At 36.9% G+C, this 22,212-nt stretch overlaps 2 non-coding genes across 2 annotated transcripts; both read right to left on the bottom strand.

Moving 5' to 3' along the window:
* Positions 1–3,397: 3,397 nt before the first annotated feature.
* Positions 3,398–3,470, bottom strand: TRNAK-UUU (transfer RNA lysine (anticodon UUU)). Its single transcript has one exon. It is a non-coding gene; the product is annotated as a tRNA-Lys (tRNA).
* A 308-nt stretch (positions 3,471–3,778) lies between these two features.
* TRNAK-UUU (transfer RNA lysine (anticodon UUU)) lies at positions 3,779–3,851 on the bottom strand. The gene has a single exon. It is a non-coding gene; the product is annotated as a tRNA-Lys (tRNA).
* Between the last annotated feature and the right edge of the window lie 18,361 nt (positions 3,852–22,212).

Genomic DNA, 22,212 nt, shown 5'->3' with positions numbered 1-22,212 from the left:
AAAGACACTCACCCGAACAGGGAACTGAACCCTGGACCGTCAGATTAAAAGTATGATGCTCTACCGACTGAGCTATCCAGAATCTCCTGTGATAAGTCGCAAAAATGCAGAAAGTTCGTAATACAAAAAACAAGTCATATCAACTGATGACAACTACTAGTTACTGTGCAATTACTAAAGTTGGAAAATCTCTCTATCACTAAAAGTATTATGTGAATAGCTTGACATTTAGTGTCTATTGATGAAATACATTTAATTTGCCTCTTGGTTGAAGGTGTAGATTCTTAAACAGTTTGTGATTTTCCCACTCTGCACTATGTTCCATTTCACAAAAATGACACATTGCTTAAAAGACACTCGTCCGAACAGAGACTTGAACCCTGGACCCTCAGATTAAAGTTCTGTTGTTTTACCGACTCCAGGCTCTTCTGGAGTCTGTCGCAAACCTATAGAAAGTTCGTAATACTAAAACAAGTCAATTCAAATGGTGACAACTACTGTGCAATTACTAAAGTAGGAAAATCTCTCTATCACTAAAAGTATGAACTGAAAAGCTTGACATTTAGTGTCTATTGATGAAATACTTTTAATTTGCCTCTTGGTTGAAGGTGTAGATTCTTAAACAGTTTGTGATTTTCCCACTCTGCACTATGTTCTATTTCACAAAATGACAGATTGCTTAAAAGACACTTGCCCGAACAGGGACTTGAACCCTGGACCCTCAGATTAAAAGTCTGATGCTCTACGGACTGAGCTATCCAAGCTCTCCTATGATAGGTCACAAAAATGCAGAAAGTTCGCAATACAAAAAACAAGTCATTTCAAATGATGACAACTACTAGTTACTGTGCAATTACTAAAGTTGGAAAATCTCTCTATCACTAAAAGTATGAACTGAAAAGCTTGACATTTAGTGTCTCTTGATGAAATACATTTAATTTGCCTCTTGGTTGAAGGTGTACATTCTTAAACAGTTTGTGATTTTCCCACTCTGCACTATGTTCCATTTCACAAAAACGACACATTGCTTAAAATACACTCGTCCGAACAGAGACTTGAACCCTGGACCCTCAGATTAAAGTTCTGTTGTTTTACCGACTCCAGGCTCTTCTGGAGTCTGTCGCAAACCTATAGAAAGTTCGTAATACTAAAACAAGTCAATTCAAATGGTGACAACTACTGTGCAATTACTAAAGTAGGAAAATCTCTCTATCACTAAAAGTATGAACTGAAAAGCTTGACATTTAGTGTCTCTTGATGAAATACATTTAATTTGCCTCTTGGTTGAAGGTGTACATTCTTAAACAGTTTTTGATTTTCCCACTCTGCACTATGTTCCATATCACAAAAATGACACATTGCTTAAAAGACACTCACCCGAACAGGGAACTGAACCCTGGACCGTCAGATTAAAAGTATGATGCTCTACCAACTGAGCTATCCAGAATCTCCTGTGATAAGTCGCAAAAATGCAGAAAGTTCGTAATACAAAAAACAAGTCATATCAACTGATGACAACTACTAGTTACTGTGCAATTACTAAAGTTGGAAAATCTCTCTATCACTAAAAGTATTATGTGAATAGCTTGACATTTAGTGTCTATTGATGAAATACATTTAATTTGCCTCTTGGTTGAAGGTGTAGATTCTTAAACAGTTTGTGATTTTCCCACTCTGCACTATGTTCCATTTCACAAAAATGACACATTGCTTAAAAGACACTCGTCCGAACAGAGACTTGAACCCTGGACCCTCAGATTAAAGTTCTGTTGTTTTACCGACTCCAGGCTCTTCTGGAGTCTGTCGCAAACCTATAGAAAGTTCGTAATACTAAAACAAGTCAATTCAAATGGTGACAACTACTGTGCAATTACTAAAGTAGGAAAATCTCTCTATCACTAAAAGTATGAACTGAAAAGCTTGACATTTAGTGTCTATTGATGAAATACTTTTAATTTGCCTCTTGGTTGAAGGTGTAGATTCTTAAACAGTTTGTGATTTTCCCACTCTGCACTATGTTCTATTTCACAAAATGACAGATTGCTTAAAAGACACTTGCCCGAACAGGGACTTGAACCCTGGACCCTCAGATTAAAAGTCTGATGCTCTACGGACTGAGCTATCCAAGCTCTCCTATGATAGGTCACAAAAATGCAGAAAGTTCGCAATACAAAAAACAAGTCATTTCAAATGATGACAACTACTAGTTACTGTGCAATTACTAAAGTTGGAAAATCTCTCTATCACTAAAAGTATGAACTGAAAAGCTTGACATTTAGTGTCTCTTGATGAAATACATTTAATTTGCCTCTTGGTTGAAGGTGTACATTCTTAAACAGTTTGTGATTTTCCCACTCTGCACTATGTTCCATATCACAAAAACGACACATTGCTTAAAAGACACTCACCCGAACAGGGAACTGAACCCTGGACCCTCAGATTAAAAGTATGATACTCTATCGACTGAGCTATCCAGAATCTTCTGTGATAGGTCGCAAAAATGCAGAAAGTTCGTAATACAAAAAACAAGTCATATCAAATGATGACAACTACTAGTTACTGTGCAATTACTAAAGTTGGAAAATCTCTCTATCACTAAAAGTATGAACTGAAAAGCTTGACATTTAGTGTCTCTTGGTTGAAGGTGTAGATTCTTAAACAGTTTGTGATTTTCCCACTCTGCACTATGTTCCATTTCACAAAAACGACACATTGCTTAAAAGACACTCGTCCGAACAGAGACTTGAACCCTGGACCCTCAGATTAAAGTTCTGTTGTTTTACCGCCTCCAGGCTCTTCTGGAGTCTGTCGCAAACCTATAGAAAGTTCGTAATACTAAAACAAGTCAATTCAAATGGTGACAACTACTGTGCAATTACTAAAGTAGGAAAATCTCTCTATCACTAAAAGTATGAACTGAAAAGCTTGACATTTAGTGTCTCTTGATGAAATACATTTATTTTGCCTCTTGGTTGAAGGTGTACATTCTTAAACAGTTTGTGATTTTCCCACTCTGCACTATGTTCCATTTCACAAAAACGACACATTGCTTAAAAGACACTCGCCCGAACAGGGACTTGAACCCTGGATCCTCAGATTAAAGTTCTGATGTTTTACCGACTCCAGGCTCTTCTGTAGTCTGTCGCAAATATATAGAAAGTTCGTAATACTAAAAACAAGTAAATTCAAATGGTGACAACTACTGTGCAATTACTAAAGTAGGAAAATCTCTCTATCACTAAAAGTATGATCTGAATAGCTTGACATCTAGTGTCTATTGATGAAATACATTTAATTTGCCTCTTGGTTGAAGGTGTACATTCTTAAACAGTTTGTGATTTTCCCACTCTGCACTATGTTCCATTTCACAAAAATGACACATTGCTTAAAAGACACTCGCCCGAACAGGGACTTGAACCCTGGACCTTCAGATTAAAAGTCTGATGCTCTACCGACTGAGCTATCCAGACTCTTAAGTGGTGGGTCGCAAAAGATTAAAGTTCTGATGTTTTACCGACTCCAGGCTCTTCTGGAGTCTGTTGCAAACCTACAGAAAGTTCGTAATACTAAAAACAAGTCAATTCAAATGGTGACAACTACTGTGCAATTACTAAAGTAGGAAAATCTCTCTATCACTAAAAGTATGATCTGAAAAGCTTGATATTTAGTGTCTATTGATGAAATACATTTAATTTGCCTCTTGGTTGAAGGTGTAGATTCTTAAACAGTTTGTGATTTTCCCACTCTGCACAAAATGACAAATTGCTTAAAAGACACTCGCCCGAACAGGGACTTGGACCCTGGACCCTCAGATTAAAAGTCTGATGCTCTACCGACTGAGCTATCCAGGCTCTTCTGTGATAGGTTGCAAAAATGCAGAAAGTTCGTAATACAAAAAACAAGTCATATCAAATGATGACAACTACTAGTTACTGTGCAATTACTAAAGTTGGAAAATCTCTCTATCACTAAAAGTATGAACTGAAAAGCTTGACATTTCGTGTCTCTTGATGAAATACATTTAATTTGCCTCTTGCTTGAAGGTGTACATTCTTAAACAGTTAGTGATTTTCCCACTCTGCACTATGTTCCATTTCACAAAAATGACACATTGCTTAAAAGACACTCGCCCGAACAGGGACTTGAACCCTGGACCCTCAGATTAAAGTTCTGATGTTTTAACGACTCCAGGCTCTTTTGTAGTCTGTCGCAAACCTATAGAAAGTTCGTAATACTAAAAACAAGAAAATTCAAATGGTGACAACTACTGTGCAATTACTAAAGTTGGAAAATCTCTCTATCACTAAAAGTATGATCTGAATAGCTTGACATTTAGTGTCTATTGATGAAATACATTTAATTTGCCTGTTGGTTGAAGGTGTACGTTCTTAAACAGTTTGTGATTTTCCCACTCTGCACTATGTTCCATTTCACAAAAATAACACATTGCTTAAAAGACACTCGCCCGAACAGGGACTTGAACCCTGGACCCTCAGATTAAAGTTCTGATGTTTTACCGACTCCAGGCTCTTCTGGAGTCTGTCGCAAACCTATAGAAAGTTCGTAATACTAAAACCAAGTAAATTCAAATGGTGACAACTACTGTGCAATTACTAAAGTAGGAAAATCTCTCTATCACTAAAAGTAAGATATGAATAGCTTGACATTTAGTGTCTATTGATGAAATACATTTAATTTGCCTCTTGGTTGAAGGTGTAGATTCTTAAACAGTTTGTGATTTTCCCACTCTGCACTATGTTCTATTTCACAAAATGACACATTGCTTAAAAGACACTCGCCCGAACAGGGACTTGAACCCTGGACCCTCAGATTAAAAGGCTGATGCTCTACGGACTGAGCTATCCAAGCTCTCCTATGATAGGTCACAAAAATGCAGAAAGTTCGTAATACAAAAAACAAGTCATTTCAAATGATGACAACTACTAGTTACTGTGCAATTAATAAAGTAGGAAAATCTCTCTATCACTAAAAGTATGAACTGAACAGCTTGACATTTAGTGTCTCTTGATGAAATACATTTAATTTGCCTCTTGGTTGAAGGTGTACATTCTTAAACAGTTTGTGATTTTCCCACTCTGCACTATGTTCCATTTCACAAAAACGACACATTGCTTAAAAGACACTTGTCCGAACAGAGACATGAACCCTGGACCCTCAGATTAAAGTTCTGTTGTTTTACCGACTCCAGGCTCTTCTGGAGTCTGTCGCAAACCTATAGAAAGTTCGTAATACTAAAACAAGTCAATTCAAATGGTGACAACTACTGTGCAATTACTAAAGTAGGAAAATCTCTCTATCACTAAAAGTATGAACTGAAAAGCTTGACATTTAGTGTCTCTTGATGAAATACATTTAATTTGCCTCTTGGTTGAAGGTGTACATTCTTAAACAGTTTGTGATTTTCCCACTCTGCACTATGTTCCATTTCACAAAAACGACACATTGCTTAAAAGACACTTGTCCGAACAGAGACTTGAACCTTGGACCCTCAGATTAAAATTCTGTTGTTTTACCGACTCCAGGCTCTTCTGGAGTCTGTCGCAAACCTATAGAAAGTTCGTAATACTAAAACAAGTCAATTCAAATGGTGACAACTACTGTGCAATTACTAAAGTAGGAAAATCTCTCTATCACTAAAAGTATGAACTGAAAAGCTTGACATTTAGTGTCTCTTGATGAAATACATTTAATTTGCCTCTTGGTTGAAGGTGTACATTCTTAAACAGTTTGTGATTTTCCCACTCTGAACTATGTTCCATTTCACAAAAACGACACATTGCTTAAAAGACACTCGCCTCAACAGGGACTTGAACCCTGGACCCTCAGATTAAAGTTCTGATGTTTTACCGACTCCAGGCTCTTCTGGAGTCTGTCGCAAACCTACAGAAAGTTCGTAATACTAAAAACAAGTCAATTCAAATGGTGACAACTACTGTGCAATTACTAAAGTAGGAAAATCTCTCTATCACTAAAAGTATGAACTGAAAAGCTTGACATTTAGTGTCTCTTGATGAAATACATTTAATTTGCCTCTTGGTTTAAGGTGTACATTCTTAAACAGTTTGTGATTTTCCCACTCTGCACTATGTTCCATATCACAAAAACGACACATTGCTTAAAAGACACTCACCCGAACAGGGAACTGAACCCTGGACCGTCAGATTAAAAGTATGATGCTCTACCGACTGAGCTATCCAGAATCTTCTGTGATAGGTAGCAAAAATGCAGAAAGTTCGTAATACAAAAAACAAGTCATATCAAATGATGACAACTACTAGTTACTGTGCAATTACTAAAGTAGGAAAATCTCTCTATCACTAAAAGTATTATCTGAATAGCTTGACATTTAGTGTCTATTGATGAAATACATTTAATTTGCCTCTTGGTTGAAGGTGTACATTCTTAAACAGTTTGTGATTTTCCCACTCTGCACTATGTTCCATTTCACAAAAACGACACATTGCTTAAAAGACACTCCTCCGAACAGAGACTTGAACCCTGGACCCTCAGATTAAAGTTCTGTTGTTTTACCGACTCCAGGCTCTTCTGGAGTCTGTCGCAAACCTATAGAAAGTTCGTAATACTAAAACAAGTCAATTCAAATGGTGACAACTACTGTGCAATTACTAAAGTAGGAAAATCTCTCTATCACTAAAAGTATGAACTGAAAAGCTTGACATTTAGTGTCTCTTGATGAAATACATTTAATTTGCCTCTTGGTTGAAGGTGTACATTCTTAAACAGTTTGTGATTTTCCCACTCTGCACTATGTTCCATATCACAAAAACGACACATTGCTTAAAAGACACTCACCCAAACAGGGAACTGAACCCTGGACCGTCAGATTAAAAGTATGATGCTCTACCGACTGAGCTATCCAGAATCTTCTGTGATAAGTCGCAAAAATGCAGAAAGTGCGCAATACAAAAAACAAGTCATTTCAAATGATGACAACTACTAGTTACTGTGCAATTACTAAAGTAGGAAAATCTCTCTATCACTAAAAGTATGAACTGAAAAGCTTGACATTTAGTGTCTCATGATGAAATACATTTAATTTGCCTCTTGGTTGAAGGTGTAGATTCTTAAACAGTTTGTGATTTTCCCACTCTGCACTATGTTCTATTTCACAAAATGACAGATTGCTTAAAAGACACTCGCCCGAACAGAGACTTGAACCCTGGACCCTCAGACTAAAAGTCTAATGCTCTACGGACTGAGCTATCCAAGCTCTCCTATGATAGGTCACAATAATGCAGAAAGTTCGCAATACAAAAAACAAGTCATTTCAAATTATGACAACTACTAGTTACTGTGCAATTACTAAAGTAGGAAAATCTCTGTATCACTAAAAGTATGAACTGAAAAGCTTGACATTTAGTGTCTCTTGATGAAATACATTTAATTTGCCTCTTGGTTGAAGGTGTACATTCTTAAACAGTTTGTGATTTTCCCACTCTGCACTATGTTCCATATCACAAAAAAGACACATTGCTTAAAAGACACTCGCCCGAACAGGGAACTGAACCCTGGACCCTCATATTAAAAGTATGATGCTCTACCGACTGAGCTATCCAGGATCTTCTGTGATAGGTCACAAAAATGCAGAAAGTTCGTAATACAAAAAACAAGTCATATCAAATGATGACAACTACTAGTTACTGTGCAATTACTAAAGTTGGAAAATCTCTCTATCACTAAAAGTATTATCTGAATAGCTTGACATTTAGTGTCTATTGATGAAATACATTTAATTTGCCTCTTGGTTGAAGGTGTAGATTCTTAAACAGTTTGTGATTTTCCCACTCTGCACTATGTTCCATTTCACAAAAACGACACATTGCTTAAAAGACACTTGTCCGAACAGAGACTTGAACCCTGGACCCTCAGATTAAAATTCTGTTGTTTTACCGACTCCAGGCTCTTCTGGAGTCTGTCGCAAACCTATAGAAAGTTCGTAATACTAAAACAAGTCAATTCAAATGGTGACAACTACTGTGCAATTACTAAAGTAGGAAAATCTCTCTATCACTAAAAGTATGAACTGAAAAGCTTGACATTTAGTGTCTCTTGATGAAATACATTTAATTTGCCTCTTGGTTGAAGGTGTACATTCTTAAACAGTTTGTGATTTTCCCACTCTGCACCATGTTCCATTTCACAAAATCGACACATTGCTTAAAAGACACTCGCCCGAACAGGGACTTGAACCCTGGACCTTCAGATTAAAGTTCTGATGTTTTACCGACTCCAGGCTCTTCTGGAGTCTGTTGCAAACCTACAGAAAGTTCGTAATACTAAAAACAAGTCAATTCAAATGGTGACAACTACTGTGCAATTACTAAAGTAGGAAAATCTCTCTATCACTAAAAGTATGATCTGAAAAGCTTGACATTTAGTGTCTATTGATGAAATACTTTTAATTTGCCTCTTGGTTGAAGGTGTAGATTCTTAAACAGTTTGTGATTTTCCCACTCTGCACTATGTTCTATTTCACAAAATGACACATTGCTTAAAAGACACTCGCCCGAACAGGGACTTGAACCCTGGACCTTCAGATTAAAGCTCTGATGTTTTACCGACTCCAGGCTCTTCTGGAGTCTGTCGCAAACCTATAGAAAGTTCGTAATACTAAAAACAAGTACATTCAAATGGTGACAACTACTGTGCACTTACTAAAGTTGGAAAATCTCTCTATCACTAAAAGTATGATCTGAATAGCTTGACATTTAGTGTCTATTGATGAAATACATTTAATTTGCCTCTTGGTTGAAGGTGTACATTCTTAAACAGTTTGTGATTTTCCCACTCTGCACTATGATCCATTTCACAAAAATGACACATTGCTTAAAAGACACTCGCCCGAACAGGGACTTGAAACCTGGACCCTCAGATTAAAGTTCTGATGTTTTACCGACTCCAGGCTCTTCTGTAGTCTGTCGCAAACCTATAGAAAGTTTGTAATACTAAAAACAAGTAAATTTAAATGGTGACAACTACTGTGCAATTACTAAAGTAGGAAAATCTCTCTATCACTAAAAGTATGAACTGAAAAGCTTGACATTTAGTGTCTCTTGATGAAATACATTTAATTTGCCTCTTGGTTGAAGGTGTACATTCTTAAACAGTTTGTGATTTTCCCACTCTGCACTATGTTCCATTTCACAAAAACGACACATTGCTTAAAAGACACTTGTCCGAATAGAGACATGAACCCTGGACCCTCAGATTAAAATTCTGTTGTTTTACCGACTCCAGGCTCTTCTGGAGTCTGTCGCAAACCTATAGAAAGTTCGTAATACTAAAACAAGTCAATTCAAATGGTGACAACTACTGTGCAATTACTAAAGTAGGAAAATCTCTCTATCACTAAAAGTATGAACTGAAAAGCTTGACATTTAGTGTCTCTTGATGAAATACATTTAATTTGCCTCTTGGTTGAAGGTGTACATTCTTAAACAGTTTGTGATTTTCCCACTCTGCACTATGTTCCATTTCACAAAAACGACACATTGCTTAAAAGACACTCGCCCGAACAGGGACTTGAACCCTGGACCTTCAGATTAAAGTTCTGATGTTTTACCGACTCCAGGCTCTTCTGGAGTCTGTTGCAAACCTACAGAAAGTTCGTAATACTAAAAACAAGTCAATTCAAATGGTGACAACTACTGTGCAATTACTAAAGTAGGAAAATCTCTCTATCACTAAAAGTATGATCTGAAAAGCTTGACATTTAGTGTCTATTGATGAAATACTTTTAATTTGCCTCTTGGTTGAAGGTGTAGATTCTTAAACAGTTTGTGATTTTCCCACTCTGCACTATGTTCTATTTCACAAAATGACACATTGCTTAAAAGACACTCGCCCGAACAGGGACTTGAACCCTGGACCTTCAGATTAAAGTTCTGATGTTTTACCGACTCCAGGCTCTTCTGGAGTCTGTTGCAAACCTACAGAAAGTTCGTAATACTAAAAACAACTCAATTCAAATGGTGACAACTACTGTGCAATTACTAAAGTAGGAAAATCTCTCTATCACTAAAAGTATGATCTGAAAAGCTTGACATTTAGTGTCTATTGATGAAATACTTTTAATTTGCCTCTTGGTTGAAGGTGTAGATTCTTAAACAGTTTGTGATTTTCCCACTCTGCACTATGTTCCATTTCACAAAAACGACACATTGCTTAAAAGACACTCGTCCGAACAGAGACTTGAACCCTGGACCCTCAGATTAAAGTTCTTTTGTTTTACCGACTCCAGGCTCTTCTGGAGTCTGTCGCAAACCTATAGAAAGTTCGTAATACTAAAACAAGTCAATTCAAATGGTGACAACTACTGTGCAATTACTAAAGTAGGAAAATCTCTCTATCACTAAAAGTATGAACTGAAATGCTTGACATTTAGTGTCTCTTGATGAAATACATTTAATTTGCCTCTTGGTTGAAGGTGTACATTCTTAAACAGTTTGTGATTTTCCCACTCTGCACTATGTTCCATTTCACAAAAACCGTTTGTGATTTTCCCACTCTGCACTATGTTCCATTTCACAAAAACGACACATTGCTTAAAAGACACTCGCCCGAACAGGGACTTGAACCCTGGACCCTCAGATTAAAGTTCTGATGTTTTACCGACTCCAGGCTCTTCTGTAGTCTGTCGCAAATATATAGAAAGTTCGTAATACTAAAAGCAAGTAAATTCAAATGGTGACAACTACTGTGCAATTACTAAAGTAGGAAAATCTCTCTATCACTAAAAGTATGAACTGAAAAGCTTGACATTTAGTGTCTCTTGATGAAATACATTTAATTTGCCTCTTGGTTGAAGGTGTACATTCTTAAACAGTTTGTGATTTTCCCACTCTGCACTATGTTCCATTTCACAAAAACGACACATTGCTTAAAAGACACTTGTCCGAATAGAGACATGAACCCTGGACCCTCAGATTAAAATTCTGTTGTTTTACCGACTCCAGGCTCTTCTGGAGTCTGTCGCAAACCTATAGAAAGTTCGTAATACTAAAACAAGTCAATTCAAATGGTGACAACTACTGTGCAATTACTAAAGTAGGAAAATCTCTCTATCACTAAAAGTATGAACTGAAAAGCTTGACATTTAGTGTCTCTTGATGAAATACATTTAATTTGCCTCTTGGTTGAAGGTGTACATTCTTAAACAGTTTGTGATTTTCCCACTCTGCACTATGTTCCATTTCACAAAAACGACACATTGCTTAAAAGACACTCGCCCGAACAGGGACTTGAACCCTGGACCTTCAGATTAAAGTTCTGATGTTTTACCGACTCCAGGCTCTTCTGGAGTCTGTTGCAAACCTACAGAAAGTTCGTAATACTAAAAACAAGTCAATTCAAATGGTGACAACTACTGTGCAATTACTAAAGTAGGAAAATCTCTCTATCACTAAAAGTATGATCTGAAAAGCTTGACATTTAGTGTCTATTGATGAAATACTTTTAATTTGCCTCTTGGTTGAAGGTGTAGATTCTTAAACAGTTTGTGATTTTCCCACTCTGCACTATGTTCTATTTCACAAAATGACACATTGCTTAAAAGACACTCGCCCGAACAGGGACTTGAACCCTGGACCTTCAGATTAAAGTTCTGATGTTTTACCGACTCCAGGCTCTTCTGGAGTCTGTTGCAAACCTACAGAAAGTTCGTAATACTAAAAACAAGTCAATTCAAATGGTGACAACTACTGTGCAATTACTAAAGTAGGAAAATCTCTCTATCACTAAAAGTATGATCTGAAAAGCTTGACATTTAGTGTCTATTGATGAAATACTTTTAATTTGCCTCTTGGTTGAAGGTGTAGATTCTTAAACAGTTTGTGATTTTCCCACTCTGCACTATGTTCCATTTCACAAAAACGACACATTGCTTAAAAGACACTCGTCCGAACAGAGACTTGAACCCTGGACCCTCAGATTAAAGTTCTTTTGTTTTACCGACTCCAGGCTCTTCTGGAGTCTGTCGCAAACCTATAGAAAGTTCGTAATACTAAAACAAGTCAATTCAAATGGTGACAACTACTGTGCAATTACTAAAGTAGGAAAATCTCTCTATCACTAAAAGTATGAACTGAAATGCTTGACATTTAGTGTCTCTTGATGAAATACATTTAATTTGCCTCTTGGTTGAAGGTGTACATTCTTAAACAGTTTGTGATTTTCCCACTCTGCACTATGTTCCATTTCACAAAAACCGTTTGTGATTTTCCCACTCTGCACTATGTTCCATTTCACAAAAACGACACATTGCTTAAAAGACACTCGCCCGAACAGGGACTTGAACCCTGGACCCTCAGATTAAAGTTCTGATGTTTTACCGACTCCAGGCTCTTCTGTAGTCTGTCGCAAATATATAGAAAGTTCGTAATACTAAAAGCAAGTAAATTCAAATGGTGACAACTACTGTGCAATTACTAAAGTAGGAAAATCTCTCTATCACTAAAAGTATGATCTGAATAGCTTGACATTTAGTGTCTATTGATGAAATACATTTAATTTGCCTCTTGGTTGAAGGTGTAGATTCTTAAACAGTTTGTGATTTTCCCACTCTGCACTATGTTCCATTTCACAAAAATGACACATTGCTTAAAAGACACTCGCCCGAACAGGGACTTGAACCCTGGACCCTCAGATTAAAAGTATGATGCTCTACCAACTGAGATATCCAGGCACTTCTGTGAGAGGTCGCAAAAATGCAGAAAGTTCGTAATACAAAAAACAAGTCATTTCAAATGATGACAACTACTAGTTACTGTGCAATTAATAAAGTAGGAAAATCTCTCTATCACTAAAAGTATGAACTGAACAGCTTGACATTTAGTGTCTCTTGATGAAATACATTTAATTTGCCTCTTGGTTGAAGGTGTACATTCTTAAACAGTTTGTGATTTTCCCACTCTGCACTATGTTCCATTTCACAAAAACGACACATTGCTTAAAAGACACTCGCCCGAACAGGGACTTGAAACCTGGACCCTCAGATTAAAGTTCTGATGTTTTACCGACTCCAGGCTCTTCTGTAGTCTGTCGCAAACCTATAGAAAGTTCGTAATACTAAAAACAAGAAAATTCAAATGGTGACAACTACTGTGCAATTACTAAAGTTGGAAAATCTCTCTATCACTAAAAGTATGATCTGAATAGCTTGACATTTAGTGTCTATTGATGAAATACATTTAATTTGCCTCTTGGTTGAAGGTGTACATTCTTAAACAGTTTGTGATTTTCCCACTCTGCACTATGTTCCATTTCACAAAAATGACACATTGCTTAAAAGACACTCGCCCGAACAGGGACTTGAACCCTGGACCCTCAGATTAAAGTTCTGATGTTTTACCGACTCCAGGCTCTTCTGGAGTCTGTCGCAAACCTATAGAAAGTTCGTAATACTAAAACCAAGTAAATTCAAATGGTGACAACTACTGTGCAATTACTAAAGTAGGAAAATCTCTCTATCACTAAAAGTATGAACTGAAAAGCTTGACATTTAGTGTCTCTTGATGAAATACATTTAATTTGCCTCTTGGTTGAAGGTGTACATTCTTAAACAGTTTGTGATTTTCCCACTCTGCACTATGTTCCATTTCACAAAAATGACACATTGCTTAAAAGACACTCGCCTGAACAGGGAATTGAACCCTGGACCCTCAGATTAAAAGTATGATGCTCTACCGACTGAGCTATCCAGGCTCTTCTGTGATAGGTCGCAAAAATGCAAAAAGTTCGTAATGCAAAAAACAAGTCATATCAAATGATGACAACTACTAGTTACTGTGCAATTACTAAAGTTGGAAAATCTCTCTATCACTAAAAGTATGAACTGAAAAGCTTGACATTTAGTGTCTCTTGATGAAATACATTTAATTTGCCTCTTGGTTGAAGGTGTACATTCTTAAACAGTTTGTGATTTTCCCACTCTGCACTATGTTCCATTTCACAAAAATGACACATTGCTTAAAAGACACTCGCCCGAACAGGGACTTGAACCCTGGACCCTCAGATTAAAGTTCTGATTTTTTACCGACTCCAGGCTCTTCTGTAGTCTGTCGCAAACCTATAGAAAGTTCGTAATACTAAAAACAAGTAAATTCAAATGGTGACAACTACTGTGCAATTACTAAAGTAGGAAAATCTCTCTATCACTAAAAGTATGATCTGAATAGCTTGACATTTAGTGTCTATTGATGAAATACATTTAATTTGCCTCTTGGTTGAAGGTGTACATTCTTAAACAGTTTGTGATTTTCCCACTCTGCACTATGTTCCATTTCACAAAAATGACACATTGCTTAAAAGACACTCGCCCGAACAGGGACTTGAAACCTGGACCCTCAGATTAAAGTTCTGATGTTTACCGACTCCAGGCTCTTCTGGAGTCAGTCGCAAACCTACAGAAAGTTCGTAATACTAAAAACAAGTAAATTCAAATGGTGACAACTACTGTGCAATTACTAAAGTAGGAAAATCTCTCTATCACTAAAAGTATGATCTGAATAGCTTGACATTTAGTGTCTATTGATGAAATACATTTAATTTGCCTCTTGGTTGAAGGTGTAGATTCTTAAACAGTTTGTGATTTTCCCACTCTGCACTATGTTCCATTTCACAAAAACGACACATTGCTTAAAAGACACTCGCCTGAAAAGAGACTTGAACCCTGGACCCTCAGATTAAAGTTCTGATGTTTTACTGACTCCAGGCTCTTCTGGAGTCTGTCGCAAACCTATGGAAAGTTCGTAATACTAAAAACAAGTAAATTCAAATGGTGACAACTACTGTGCAATTACTAAAGTAGGAAAATCTCTCTATCACTAAAAGTTTGATCTGAATAGCTTGACATTTAGTGTCTATTGATGAAATACATTTAATTTGCCTCTTGGTTGAAGGTGTACATTCTTAAACAGTTTGTGATTTTCCCACTCTGCACTATGTTCCATTTCACAAAATGACACATTGCTTAAAAGACACTCACCCATTCAGGGACTTGAACCCTGGACCCTCAGATTAAAAGTCTGATGCTCTACCGACAGAGCTATCCAGGCTCTTCTGTGATAGGTCGCAAAAATGCCGAAAGTTCGTAATACAAAAAACAAGTCATATCAAATGATGACAACTACTATTTACTGTGCAATTACTAAAGTTGGAAAATCTCTCTATCACTAAAAGTATTATCTGAATAGCTTGACATTTAGTGTCTCTTGATGAAATACATTTAATTTGCCTCTTGGTTGAAGGTGTAGATTCTTAAACAGTTTGTGATTTTCCCACTCTGCACTATGTTCCATTTCACAAAAAAGACACATTGCTTAAAAGACACTCGTCCGAACAGAGACTTGAACCCTGGACCCTCAGATTAAAGTTCTGTTGTTTTACCGACTCCAGGCTCTTCTGGAGTCTGTCGCAAACCTATAGAAAGTTCGTAATACTAAAAACAAGTACATTCAAATGGTGACAACTATTGTGCACTTACTAAAGTTGGAAAATCTCTCTATCACTAAAAGTATGATCTGAATAGCTTGACATTTAGTGTCTATTGATGAAATACATTTAATTTGCCTCTTGGTTGAAGGTGTACATTCTTAAACAGTTTGTGATTTTCCCACTCTGCACTATGATCCATTTCACAAAAATGACACATTGCTTAAAAGACACTCGCCCGAACAGGGACTTGAAACCTGGACCCTCAGATTAAAGTTCTGATGTTTTACCGACTCCAGGCTCTTCTGTAGTCTGTCGCAAACCTATAGAAAGTTTGTAATACTAAAAACAAGTAAATTCAAATGGTGACAACTACTGTGCAATTACTAAAGTAGGAAAATCTCTCTATCACTAAAAGTATGAACTGAAAAGCTTGACATTTAGTGTCTCTTGATGAAATACATTTAATTTGCCTCTTGGTTGAAGGTGTACATTCTTAAACAGATTGTGATTTTCCCACTCTGCACTATGTTCCATTTCACAAAAACGACACATTGCTTAAAAGACACTCGCCCGAACAGGGAACTGAACCCTGGACCCTCAGATTAAAAGTATGATGCTCTACCGACTGAGCTATCCAGGATCTTCTGTGATAGGTCACAAAAATGCAGAAAGTTCGTAATACAAAGAACAAGTCATATCAAATGATGACAACTACTAGTTACTGTGCAATTACTAAAGTTGGAAAATCTCTCTATCACTAAAAGTATTATCTGAATAGCTTGACATTTAGTGTCTATTGATGAAATACATTTAATTTGCCTCTTGGTTGAAGGTGTAGATTCTTAAACAGTTTGTGATTTTCCCACTCTGCACTATGTTCCATTTCACAAAAACGACACATTGCTTAAAAGACACTTGTCCGAACAGAGACTTGAACCCTGTACCCTCAGATTAAAATTCTGTTGTTTTACCGACTCCAGGCTCTTCTGGAGTCTGTCGCAAACCTATAGAAAGTTCGTAATACTAAAACAAGTCAATTCAAATGGTGACAACTACTGTGCAATTACTAAAGTAGGAAAATCTCTCTATCACTAAAAGTATGAACTGAAAAGCTTGACATTTAGTGTCTCTTGATGAAATACATTTAATTTGCCTCTTGGTTGAAGGTGTACATTCTTAAACAGTTTGTGATTTTCCCACTCTGCACCATGTTCCATTTCACAAAATCGACACATTGCTTAAAAGACACTCGCCCGAACAGGGACTTGAACCCTGGACCTTCAGATTAAAGTTCTGATGTTTTACCGACTCCAGGCTCTTCTGGAGTCTGTTGCAAACCTACAGAAAGTTTGTAATACTAAAAACAAGTCAATTCAAATGGTGACAACTACTGTGCAATTACTAAAGTAGGAAAATCTCTCTATCACTAAAAGTATGATCTGAAAAGCTTGACATTTAGTGTCTATTGATGAAATACTTTTAATTTGCCTCTTGGTTGAAGGTGTAGATTCTTAAACAGTTTGTGATTTTCCCACTCTGCACTATGTTCTATTTCACAAAATGACACATTGCTTAAAAGACACTCGCCCGAACAGGGACTTGAACCCTGGACCTTCAGATTAAAGTTCTGATGTTTTACCGACTCCAGGCTCTTCTGGAGTCTGTTGCAAACCTACAGAAAGTTCGTAATACTAAAAACAAGTCAATTCAAATGGTGACAACTACTGTGCAATTACTAAAGTAGGAAAATCTCTCTATCACTAAAAGTATGATCTGAAAAGCTTGACATTTAGTGTCTATTGATGAAATACTTTTAATTTGCCTCTTGGTTGAAGGTGTAGATTCTTAAACAGTTTGTGATTTTCCCACTCTGCACTATGTTCCATTTCACAAAAACGACACATTGCTTAAAAGACACTCGTCCGAACAGAGACTTGAACCCTGGACCCTCAGATTAAAGTTCTTTTGTTTTACCGACTCCAGGCTCTTCTGGAGTCTGTCGCAAACCTATAGAAAGTTCGTAATACTAAAACAAGTCAATTCAAATGGTGACAACTACTGTGCAATTACTAAAGTAGGAAAATCTCTCTATCACTAAAAGTATGAACTGAAATGCTTGACATTTAGTGTCTCTTGATGAAATACATTTAATTTGCCTCTTGGTTGAAGGTGTACATTCTTAAACAGTTTGTGATTTTCCCACTCTGCACTATGTTCCATTTCACAAAAATGACACATTGCTTAAAAGACACTCGCCCGAACAGGGACTTGAACCCTGGACACTCAGATTAAAAGTATGATGCTCTACCAACTGAGCTATCCAGGCACTTCTGTGAGAGGTCGCAAAAATGCAGAAAGTTCGTAATACAAAAAACAAGTCATTTCAAATGATGACAACTACTAGTTACTGTGCAATTAATAAAGTAGGAAAATCTCTCTATCACTAAAAGTATGAACTGAACAGCTTGACATTTAGTGTCTCTTGATGAAATACATTTAATTTGCCTCTTGGTTGAAGGTGTACATTCTTAAACAGTTTGTGATTTTCCCACTCTGCACTATGTTCCATTTCACAAAAACGACACATTGCTTAAAAGACACTCGCCCGAACAGGGACTTGAACCCTGGACCCTCAGATTAAAGTTCTGATGTTTTACCGACTCCAGGCTCTTCTGTAGTCTGTCGCAAACCTATAGAAAGTTCGTAATACTAAAAACAAGAAAATTCAAATGGTGACAACTACTGTGCAATTACTAAAGTTGGAAAATCTCTCTATCACTAAAAGTATGATCTGAATAGCTTGACATTTAGTGTCTATTGATGAAATACATTTAATTTGCCTCTTGGTTGAAGGTGTACATTCTTAAACAGTTTGTGATTTTCCCACTCTGCACTATGTTCCATTTCACAAAAATGACACATTGCTTAAAAGACACTCGCCCGAACAGGGACTTGAACCCTGGACCCTCAGATTAAAGTTCTGATGTTTTACCGACTCCAGGCTCTTCTGTAGTCTGTCGCAAATATATAGAAAGTTCGTAATACTAAAAGCAAGTAAATTCAAATGGTGACAACTACTGTGCAATTACTAAAGTAGGAAAATCTCTCTATCACTAAAAGTATGATCTGAATAGCTTGACATTTAGTGTCTATTGATGAAATACATTTAATTTGCCTCTTGGTTGAAGGTGTAGATTCTTAAACAGTTTGTGATTTTCCCACTCTGCACTATGTTCCATTTCACAAAAATGACACATTGCTTAAAAGACACTCGCCCGAACAGGGACTTGAACCCTGGACCCTCAGATTAAAAGTATGATGCTCTACCAACTGAGCTATCCAGGCACTTCTGTGAGAGGTCGCAAAAATGCAGAAAGTTCGTAATACAAAAAACAAGTCATTTCAAATGATGACAACTACTAGTTACTGTGCAATTAATAAAGTAGGAAAATCTCTCTATCACTAAAAGTATGAACTGAACAGCTTGACATTTAGTGTCTCTTGATGAAATACATTTAATTTGCCTCTTGGTTGAAGGTGTACATTCTTAAACAGTTTGTGATTTTCCCACTCTGCACTATGTTCCATTTCACAAAAACGACACATTGCTTAAAAGACACTCGCCCGAACAGGGACTTGAAACCTGGACCCTCAGATTAAAGTTCTGATGTTTTACCGACTCCAGGCTCTTCTGTAGTCTGTCGCAAACCTATAGAAAGTTCGTAATACTAAAAACAAGAAAATTCAAATGGTGACAACTACTGTGCAATTACTAAAGTTGGAAAATCTCTCTATCACTAAAAGTATGATCTGAATAGCTTGACATTTAGTGTCTATTGATGAAATACATTTAATTTGCCTCTTGGTTGAAGGTGTACATTCTTAAACAGTTTGTGATTTTCCCACTCTGCACTATGTTCCATTTCACAAAAATGACACATTGCTTAAAAGACACTCGCCCGAACAGGGACTTGAACCCTGGACCCTCAGATTAAAGTTCTGATGTTTTACCGACTCCAGGCTCTTCTGGAGTCTGTCGCAAACCTATAGAAAGTTCGTAATACTAAAACCAAGTAAATTCAAATGGTGACAACTACTGTGCAATTACTAAAGTAGGAAAATCTCTCTATCACTAAAAGTATGAACTGAAAAGCTTGACATTTAGTGTCTCTTGATGAAATACATTTAATTTGTCTCTTGGTTGAAGGTGTACATTCTTAAACAGTTTGTGATTTTCCCACTCTGCACTATGTTCCATTTCACAAAAATGACACATCGCTTAAAAGACACTCGCCTGAACGGGGAATTGAACCCTGGACCCTCAGATTAAAAGTATGATGCTCTACCGACTGAGCTATCCAGGCTCTTCTGTGATAGGTCGCAAAAATGCAAAAAGTTCGTAATGCAAAAACAAGTCATATCAAATGATGACAACTACTAGTTACTGTGCAATTACTAAAGTTGGAAAATCTCTCTATCACTAAAAGTATGAACTGAAAAGCTTGACATTTAGTGTCTCTTGATGAAATACATTTAATTTGCCTCTTGGTTGAAGGTGTACATTCTTAAACAGTTTGTGATTTTCCCACTCTGCACTATGTTCCATTTCACAAAAATGACACATTGCTTAAAAGACACTCGCCCGAACAGGGACTTGAACCCTGGACCCTCAGATTAAAGTTCTGATTTTTTACCGACTCCAGGGTCTTCTGTAGTCTGTCGCAAACCTATAGAAAGTTCGTAATACTAAAAACAAGTAAATTCAAATGGTGACAACCACTGTGCAATTACTAAAGTAGGAAAATCTCTCTATCACTAAAAGTATGATCTGAATAGCTTGACATTTAGTGTCTATTGATGAAATACATTTAATTTGCCTCTTGGTTGAAGGTGTACATTCTTAAACAGTTTGTGATTTTCCCACTCTGCACTATGTTCCATTTCACAAAAATGACACATTGCTTAAAAGACACTCGCCCGAACAGGGACTTGAAACCTGGACCCTCAGATTAAAGTTCTGATGTTTTACCGACTCCAGGCTCTTCTGGAGTCAGTCGCAAACCTACAGAAAGTTCGTAATACTAAAAACAAGTAAATTCAAATGGTGACAACTACTGTGCAATTACTAAAGTAGGAAAATCTCTCTATCACTAAAAGTATGATCTGAATAGCTTGACATTTAGTGTCTATTGATGAAATACATTTAATTTGCCTCTTGGTTGAAGGTGTAGATTCTTAAACAGTTTGTGATTTTCCCACTCTGCACTATGTTCCATTTCACAAAAACGACAGATTGCTTAAAAGACACTCGCCTGAAAAGAGACTTGAACCCTGGACCCTCAGATTAAAGTTCTGATGTTTTACTGACTCCAGGCTCTTCTGGAGTCTGTCGCAAACCTATGGAAAGTTCGTAATACTAAAAACAAGTAAATTCAAATGGTGACAACTACTGTGCAATTACTAAAGTAGGAAAATCTCTCTATCACTAAAAGTTTGATCTGAATAGCTTGACATTTAGTGTCTATTGATGAAATACATTTAATTTGCCTCTTGGTTGAAGGTGTACATTCTTAAACAGTTTGTGATTTTCCCACTCTGCACTATGTTCCATTTCACAAAATGACACATTGCTTAAAAGACACTCACCCGTTCAGGGACTTGAACCCTGGACCCTCAGATTAAAAGTCTGATGCTCTACCGACAGAGCTATCCAGGCTCTTCTGTGATAGGTCGCAAAAATGCCGAAAGTTCTTAATACAAAAAACAAGTCATATCAAATGATGACAACTACTATTTACTGTGCAATTACTAAAGTTGGAAAATCTCTCTATCACTAAAAGTATTATCTGAATAGCTTGACATTTAGTGTCTCTTGATGAAATACATTTAATATGCCTCTTGGTTGAAGGTGTAGATTCTTAAACAGTTTGTGATTTTCCCACTCTGCACTATGTTCCATTTCACAAAAAAGACACATTGCTTAAAAGACACTCGTCCGAACAGAGACTTGAACCCTGGACCCTCAGATTAAAGTTCTGTTGTTTTACCGACTCCAGGCTCTTCTGGAGTCTGTCGCAAACCTATAGAAAGTTCGTAATACTAAAAACAAGTACATTCAAATGGTGACAACTACTGTGCACTTACTAAAGTTGGAAAATCTCTCTATCACTAAAAGTATGATCTGAATAGCTTGACATTTAGTGTCTATTGATGAAATACATTTAATTTGCCTCTTGGTTGAAGGTGTACATTCTTAAACAGTTTGTGATTTTCCCACTCTGCACTATGATCCATTTCACAAAATTGACACATTGCTTAAAAGACACTCGCCCGAACAGGGACTTGAAACCTGGACCTTCAGATTAAAGTTCTGATGTTTTACCGACTCCAGGCTCTTCTGTAGTCTGTCGCAAACCTATAGAAAGTTTGTAATACTAAAAACAAGTAAATTCAAATGGTGACAACTACTGTGCAATTACTAAAGTAGGAAAATCTCTCTATCACTAAAAGTATGAACTGAAAAGCTTGACATTTAGTGTCTCTTGATGAAATACATTTAATTTGCCTCTTGGTTGAAGGTGTACATTCTTAAACAGTTTGTGATTTTCCCACTCTGCACTATGTTCCATTTCACAAAAACGACACATTGCTTAAAAGACACTCGCCCGAACAGGGAACTGAACCCTGGACCCTCAGATTAAAAATATGATGCTCTACCGACTGAGCTATCCAGGATCT

The sequence above is a fragment of the Taudactylus pleione genome, unplaced genomic scaffold (assembly GCF_031769625.1).
Source record: "Taudactylus pleione unplaced genomic scaffold, aTauple2 ptg000454l, whole genome shotgun sequence".
NCBI lineage: Eukaryota > Metazoa > Chordata > Amphibia > Anura > Myobatrachidae > Taudactylus > Taudactylus pleione.
This window is presented reverse-complemented; position numbering and strand designations above follow the sequence as displayed.